This window comes from Nanorana parkeri, unplaced genomic scaffold, assembly GCF_000935625.1.
Source record: "Nanorana parkeri isolate BGI_ZX_2015 unplaced genomic scaffold, ASM93562v1 scaffold2279, whole genome shotgun sequence".
Taxonomy (NCBI): Eukaryota; Metazoa; Chordata; class Amphibia; order Anura; family Dicroglossidae; genus Nanorana; species Nanorana parkeri.
Window position 1 is genome coordinate 106,215 of NW_017308547.1, and position 7,425 is coordinate 113,639.

Genomic DNA, 7,425 nt, shown 5'->3' on the forward strand with positions numbered 1-7,425 from the left:
TTGTTATTATTATTATTATTATAAATGTTATTATTATTGTTATTATTATTATTGTTTGTTATTATTATTAATGTTATTATTATTATTATTGTTATTATTATTGTTTGTTATTATTATTAATGTTATTATTGTTGTTGTTGTTATTGTTGTTGTTGTTATTATTAATGTTATTATTAGTGTGAAGTCATTTCACACAGATTACCGCTCCTTTGAGTTTGAAGCTGGAGATACCGGTGAGTTTCCAGAAGTTGTCCTCTGCGATGTCATGTTTAGGGACCCGACTACAGACCCGGTGCCTGCACCTCTTATCTGACCGCCCTGTAGTGTCTGTGGCGGGCTGTAGATGATTGGCAGTCCCCTGTATGGTGAAAGGGACCTTTACATCTTCTCTTTTTTTAAATCTTTGACAGACAAGTCCAGTAAAAGTTTCCCGGACCGCTCTCTCATTTCCCTGTTTCCTCGCCTTCCATCGCCCGGACCGCTCTCATTCCCCCGTCTCCTCGCCTTCCATCGTCCGGACCGCTCTCTCATTCCTGCGTTTCCTCGCTTCCATCGCCCGGACCGCTCTCCTATTCCCCCGTTTCCTTACCTTCCATCGCCTGGACCGCTCTCATTCCTGCGGTTCCTCGCCTTCCATCGTCCGGACCGCTCTCTCATTCCTGCGTTTCCTCGCTTCCATCGCCCGGACCGCTCTCCTATTCCCCCGTTTCCTTACCTTCCATCGCCTGGACCGCTCTCATTCCTGCGGTTCCTCGCCTTCCATCGTCCGGACCGCTCTCTCATTCCTGCGTTTCCTCGCTTCCATCGCCCGGACCGCTCTCCTATTCCCCCGTTTCCTTACCTTCCATCGCCTGGACCGCTCTCATTCCTGCGGTTCCTCGCCTTCCATCGTCCGGACCGCTCTCTCATTCCTGCGTTTCCTCGCTTCCATCGCCCGGACCGCTCTCCTATTCCCCCGTTTCCTTACCTTCCATCGCCTGGACCGCTCTCATTCCTGCGGTTCCTCGCCTTCCATCGTCCGGACCGCTCTCTCATTCCTGCGTTTCCTCGCTTCCATCGCCCGGACCGCTCTCCTATTCCCCCGTTTCCTTACCTTCCATCGCCTGGACCGCTCTCATTCCTGCGGTTCCTCGCCTTCCATCGTCCGGACCGCTCTCTCATTCCTGCGTTTCCTCGCTTCCATCGCCCGGACCGCTCTCCTATTCCCCCGTTTCCTTACCTTCCATCGCCTGGACCGCTCTCATTCCTGCGGTTCCTCGCCTTCCATCGTCCGGACCGCTCTCTCATTCCTGCGTTTCCTCGCTTCCATCGCCCGGACCGCTCTCCTATTCCCCCGTTTCCTTACCTTCCATCGCCTGGACCGCTCTCATTCCTGCGGTTCCTCGCCTTCCATCGTCCGGACCGCTCTCTCATTCCTGCGTTTCCTCGCTTCCATCGCCCGGACCGCTCTCCTATTCCCCCGTTTCCTTACCTTCCATCGCCTGGACCGCTCTCATTCCTGCGGTTCCTCGCCTTCCATCGTCCGGACCGCTCTCTCATTCCTGCGTTTCCTCGCTTCCATCGCCCGGACCGCTCTCCTATTCCCCCGTTTCCTTACCTTCCATCGCCTGGACCGCTCTCATTCCTGCGGTTCCTCGCCTTCCATCGTCCGGACCGCTCTCTCATTCCTGCGTTTCCTCGCTTCCATCGCCCGGACCGCTCTCCTATTCCCCCGTTTCCTTACCTTCCATCGCCTGGACCGCTCTCATTCCTGCGGTTCCTCGCCTTCCATCGTCCGGACCGCTCTCTCATTCCTGCGTTTCCTCGCTTCCATCGCCCGGACCGCTCTCCTATTCCCCCGTTTCCTTACCTTCCATCGCCTGGACCGCTCTCATTCCTGCGGTTCCTCGCCTTCCATCGTCCGGACCGCTCTCTCATTCCTGCGTTTCCTCGCTTCCATCGCCCGGACCGCTCTCCTATTCCCCCGTTTCCTTACCTTCCATCGCCTGGACCGCTCTCATTCCTGCGGTTCCTCGCCTTCCATCGTCCGGACCGCTCTCTCATTCCTGCGTTTCCTCGCTTCCATCGCCCGGACCGCTCTCCTATTCCCCCGTTTCCTTACCTTCCATCGCCTGGACCGCTCTCATTCCTGCGGTTCCTCGCCTTCCATCGTCCGGACCGCTCTCTCATTCCTGCGTTTCCTCGCTTCCATCGCCCGGACCGCTCTCCTATTCCCCCGTTTCCTTACCTTCCATCGCCTGGACCGCTCTCATTCCTGCGGTTCCTCGCCTTCCATCGTCCGGACCGCTCTCTCATTCCTGCGTTTCCTCGCTTCCATCGCCCGGACCGCTCTCCTATTCCCCCGTTTCCTTACCTTCCATCGCCTGGACCGCTCTCATTCCTGCGGTTCCTCGCCTTCCATCGCCCGGACCGCTCTCATTCCCCCGTCTCCTCGCCTTCCATCGCCTGGACCGCTCTCGTTTCCTCGCTTTCCATCGCCCGGACCGCTCTCATTCCCCCGTCTCCTCGCCTTCCATCGCCTGGACCGCTCTCGTTTCCTCGCTTTCCATCGCCCGGACCGCTCTCATTCCTGCGTTTCCGCGCCTTCCATCGCCCGGACCGCTCTCATTCCTGCGTTTCCGCGCCTTCCATCGCCCGGACCGCTCTCATTCCTGCGTTTCCGCGCCTTCCATCGCCCGGACCGCTCTCATTCCTGCGTTTCCGCGCCTTCCATCGCCCGGACCGCTCTCATTCCTGCGTTTCCGCGCCTTCCATCGCCCGGACCGCTCTCATTCCTGCGTTTCCGCGCCTTCCATCGCCCGGACCGCTCTCATTCCTGCGTTTCCGCGCCTTCCATCGCCCGGACCGCTCTCATTCCTGCGTTTCCGCGCCTTCCATCGCCCGGACCGCTCTCATTCCTGCGTTTCCGCGCCTTCCATCGCCCGGACCGCTCTCATTCCTGCGTTTCCGCGCCTTCCATCGCCCGGACCGCTCTCATTCCTGCGTTTCCGCGCCTTCCATCGCCCGGACCGCTCTCATTCCTGCGTTTCCGCGCCTTCCATCGCCCGGACCGCTCTCATTCCTGCGTTTCCGCGCCTTCCATCGCCCGGACCGCTCTCATTCCTGCGTTTCCGCGCCTTCCATCGCCCGGACCGCTCTCATTCCTGCGTTTCCGCGCCTTCCATCGCCCGGACCGCTCTCATTCCTGCGTTTCCGCGCCTTCCATCGCCCGGACCGCTCTCATTCCTGCGTTTCCGCGCCTTCCATCGCCCGGACCGCTCTCATTCCTGCGTTTCCGCGCCTTCCATCGCCCGGACCGCTCTCATTCCTGCGTTTCCGCGCCTTCCATCGCCCGGACCGCTCTCATTCCTGCGTTTCCGCGCCTTCCATCGCCCGGACCGCTCTCATTCCTGCGTTTCCGCGCCTTCCATCGCCCGGACCGCTCTCATTCCTGCGTTTCCGCGCCTTCCATCGCCCGGACCGCTCTCATTCCTGCGTTTCCGCGCCTTCCATCGCCCGGACCGCTCTCATTCCTGCGTTTCCGCGCCTTCCATCGCCCGGACCGCTCTCATTCCTGCGTTTCCGCGCCTTCCATCGCCCGGACCGCTCTCATTCCTGCGTTTCCGCGCCTTCCATCGCCCGGACCGCTCTCATTCCTGCGTTTCCGCGCCTTCCATCGCCCGGACCGCTCTCATTCCTGCGTTTCCGCGCCTTCCATCGCCCGGACCGCTCTCATTCCTGCGTTTCCGCGCCTTCCATCGCCCGGACCGCTCTCATTCCTGCGTTTCCGCGCCTTCCATCGCCCGGACCGCTCTCATTCCTGCGTTTCCGCGCCTTCCATCGCCCGGACCGCTCTCATTCCCCCGTCTCCTCGCCTTCCATCGCCTGGACCGCTCTCATTCTTGCGTTTCCTCGCCTTCCATCGCTCGGACCGCTCTAATTTCCCCGTTTCCTTACCTTCCATCGCCTGGACCGCTCTCATTCCCCCGTTTCCTCGCTTTCCATCGCCCGGACCGCTCTCATTCCCCCGTTTCCTTACCTTCCATCGCCTGGACCGCTCTCATTCCTGCGTTTCCTTGCCTTCCATCGCCCGGACCGCTCTCATCTCCCCGTTTCCTCGCCTTCCATCGCCTGGACCGCTCTCATTCCTGCGTTTCCTCGCCTTCCATCGCCCGGACCGCTCTCATTCCCCCGTTTCCTCGCCTTCCATCGCCCGGACCGCTCTCATTCCCCCGTTTCCTCGCCTTCCATCGCCCGGACCGCTCTCATTCCCCCGTTTCCTCGCCTTCCATCGCCCGGACCACTCTAATTTCCCCGTTTCCTCACCTTCCATCGCCTGGACCGCTCTCATTCCCCCGTTTCCTCGCCTTCCATCGCCCGGACCACTCTAATTTCCCCGTTTCCTCACCTTCCATCGCCTGGACCGCTCTCATTCCCCCGTTTCCTCGCCTTCCATCGCCCGGACCGCTCTCGTTTCCATAATAACACTTCTCAATTTATAGTACTTCTCTATTCATATATTTTTCCATTGATAATACTTATGTAGAGGTCATCAGTGGAAATGGCCTTTGCCTTATTGCCAATATTCTGCAACCTGGTCGTGTGCTTCTGTGCACGAGTTTTATTTGTCCTCTGCTAATATCTCCCATCTTGCTGGTGTAATGTAGTCTGTCTATGGGAAGTATTGCAGGGTGTATGGGTGTGTAGTGAGATCCATGGCTCAGGACAGTGGTGGAGCAGCTCGTAGCAGCTGGGTCCCCGGGGGTCCGGACAATAGATATGTGTATTACTGGAAGGGCAGGTGGGCAGATAGTTCATGCATGACCGATAGAGAACAAACGTCTGCTTGTGGCTGGAACATCAAAGATGTGATCATCGTAACACACACACACATTCCCCATGAGAGGCCGATGATCCCATCACTGCGCTTCAGTCTGTTGTGTGACATCTTCTGACTCCCGGACAGATCTGGATTCAGTGACCAGTAACAAGCAGTGTCATGCAGTACGGAAAAGCAATCAGGGAGCTGATGATGGTGTCCATGGCGCGCCTTGGGTGATACAGCTGAGGTCACTTCACATCGTCGTATCCGTTCATAGACTCCGCACACAAGAAAGAGCAATACATTCAGAGCAATTCAAACTGAACGGATCAAATACATATACAGGGACTGCTTAGACTGCAAAATGATCTACAATTCTGTTCAGCCAGTCTTAAAATTCCCTCACCCTTGCTCATGGGTACAGTCAGGCTGGTGACCTTGCTTTCTTTGCATATAGCTCCAGTGCTTTAGGCACAATGCATTTCATTTTGTTTCTGGGGGAAGCCCCGGGTTCCATTCACTTGGTCTACCTTACCCCCCATGGCAGCTAGATTTAGCGGGCTTTTCCCAGTGCTTCTGGAAGAGACTGCACTCCTTTGGACATGATTCTGTGCAGTGCAACTTCTTAGGGCCATATCACACGAGTTATCCTGTGAACAATGAGCCCTGACCTCAACGTTACTGAACACCTTTGGGATGAATTGGAACGCTGATTGTGAGCCAGGTCTTCTCATCCAACATCAGTACCTGACCTCACAATTGGGACACATTCCCCCAGACACCTTCCTAAATCTTGTGGAAAGACTTCCTAGTAGAGTGGAGGTTGTCATAGCCACAAAGAGAGCAACTCCATATTAATGGCCATGGGGGGAGGCCAACTACATATTAATGGCCATGGGGGTGACGCCAACTACATATTAATGGCCATGGGGGGAGGCCAACTACATATTAATGGCCATGGGGGGACGCCAACTACATGGGGGGAGGCCAACTACATATTAATGGCCATGGGGGGGAGGCCAACTTATTTTTATTGACCACAAGGGGGGACACAGTGGGACTCCATATTAATACCCATGGGAAGGAGGCCAACTCCATAATAATGGCCATGTGGGGGCACAACTTATGGGATGACCAATATGCTCATATAGGTATGATGGTCAGGTGTCCACAGACTTAGGACATTTTGCGCCTTCTTAATAACTAAGACTGTTTGGGGAATGGGACATGAAGGTGACCTATGTAAAGGAATACAAATGTTCCTTCTGCCTTCCCGAAGAACGGAGCAATGTGTTTGGTTGGAATGTCGTGTTTCCCCGCCTGGCCGGCGGTGTTGGTGAATGCGATGCGTTAATCAGCAAAGCATTTTGTTTTTATTTTGTCATCATCGTGAAATGTGGTGTGCCAGTAATTGCCCCCCTCCCGGTGTAGTTGTGTGAGGAGGATCTGGGTAAATAATTGATATTAGGAACAGATGGGTAAGTTGTTCATTCTTCGTTTTATGAGATTTCCGCTGAGACGGTTTATTGTTAAGAAAATACCATTCAGCAGAGTTATCACGTCGTGTTTATGGAGGCGCGACTTGGATAGTTCTGGCTTCACTCCCCGGCATTAATGGTGTAGTATGTGTACCATATCCAGCAGATAACCTCTCCTGCACTGATGAGCCTCAATACCTTCCTCAGCCTCTCCTCAGTCACTGTGTTACCTCCATATACCAGCATGCCATGGGACATAGAGGCCATATATGTATGGGGATACAAAAGAGAACTGAAAACAAGGCACTGTACTCAATATTCACATCAGTGAATCAGATTCACTGGTGCCACAATCATACCTCCAGTCCTTATACCTGGCTTTATATTGATATATGGGCAGACACAGGTTTGCTGGGACTTCTAGTTCCTGAACAACGTATTGGTTATCATTCCCAGGCTTCCATTGCCCTGATGCTTCATTTGCTTTACAGGCAGAGAATTTGTGTTGGTTCCCCCGAATGTTTGTGATGATTTCTTTACCAGACATTGTGCTTGTTTATTATTGAAGTAGATGTAAACCTAATCACTCAAATCTCACAGGAGTGTTCACATGTTAATGGCATTTCAAAAGTCTATTTAAATCACACATGGACTCATACACACGCAACACCTGCAAAATCACACACATACACGCAATAGGTTGGACTTGATGGACTTGTGTCTTTATTCAACCTCAAATACTATGTAACTATGTAAATCTGCCGCTTTCAATAATCCCCGGCGATCCTGCCATGAAGCCCATTGTTCAGCCACTTCCTGTATCCTGTTGTAGGGTGACAACGCTCTGTCCCTGTATTGCAATTGTCCTCCTGCGTTCACACAGGTCCACGATGGAGACTACAAGTGGTCGTGTCAGCACACATTACACAGACATGCTCCACTGTTATCACTATCAGGAAACCCTCCCTGTGGATTGTCATGCAGTCATTGCTGGAATACATGTAGACAGTAAGTCCTTGAAAAGAGGCTGCAGGAGATCAGCAGCACTGAGATGTGTCACTGTAGCAGCATTACACGAAGCACTAGGAAGGAAAAACCTGTCTAGCAAAGCTTTCCGTCTATAGTTCGGAGAGCAGAAGCCATAGT

General features: G+C 54.3%; 1 protein-coding gene across 1 annotated transcript in view; it reads left to right on the top strand.

The window, feature by feature from the left end:
- CEP112 (centrosomal protein 112) overlaps positions 1-7,425 on the top strand; it is a gene marked incomplete at its 3' end in the record, with an annotated part of 145,596 nt that overhangs the window by 71,178 nt on the left and 66,993 nt on the right. The window lies entirely within an intron of this gene.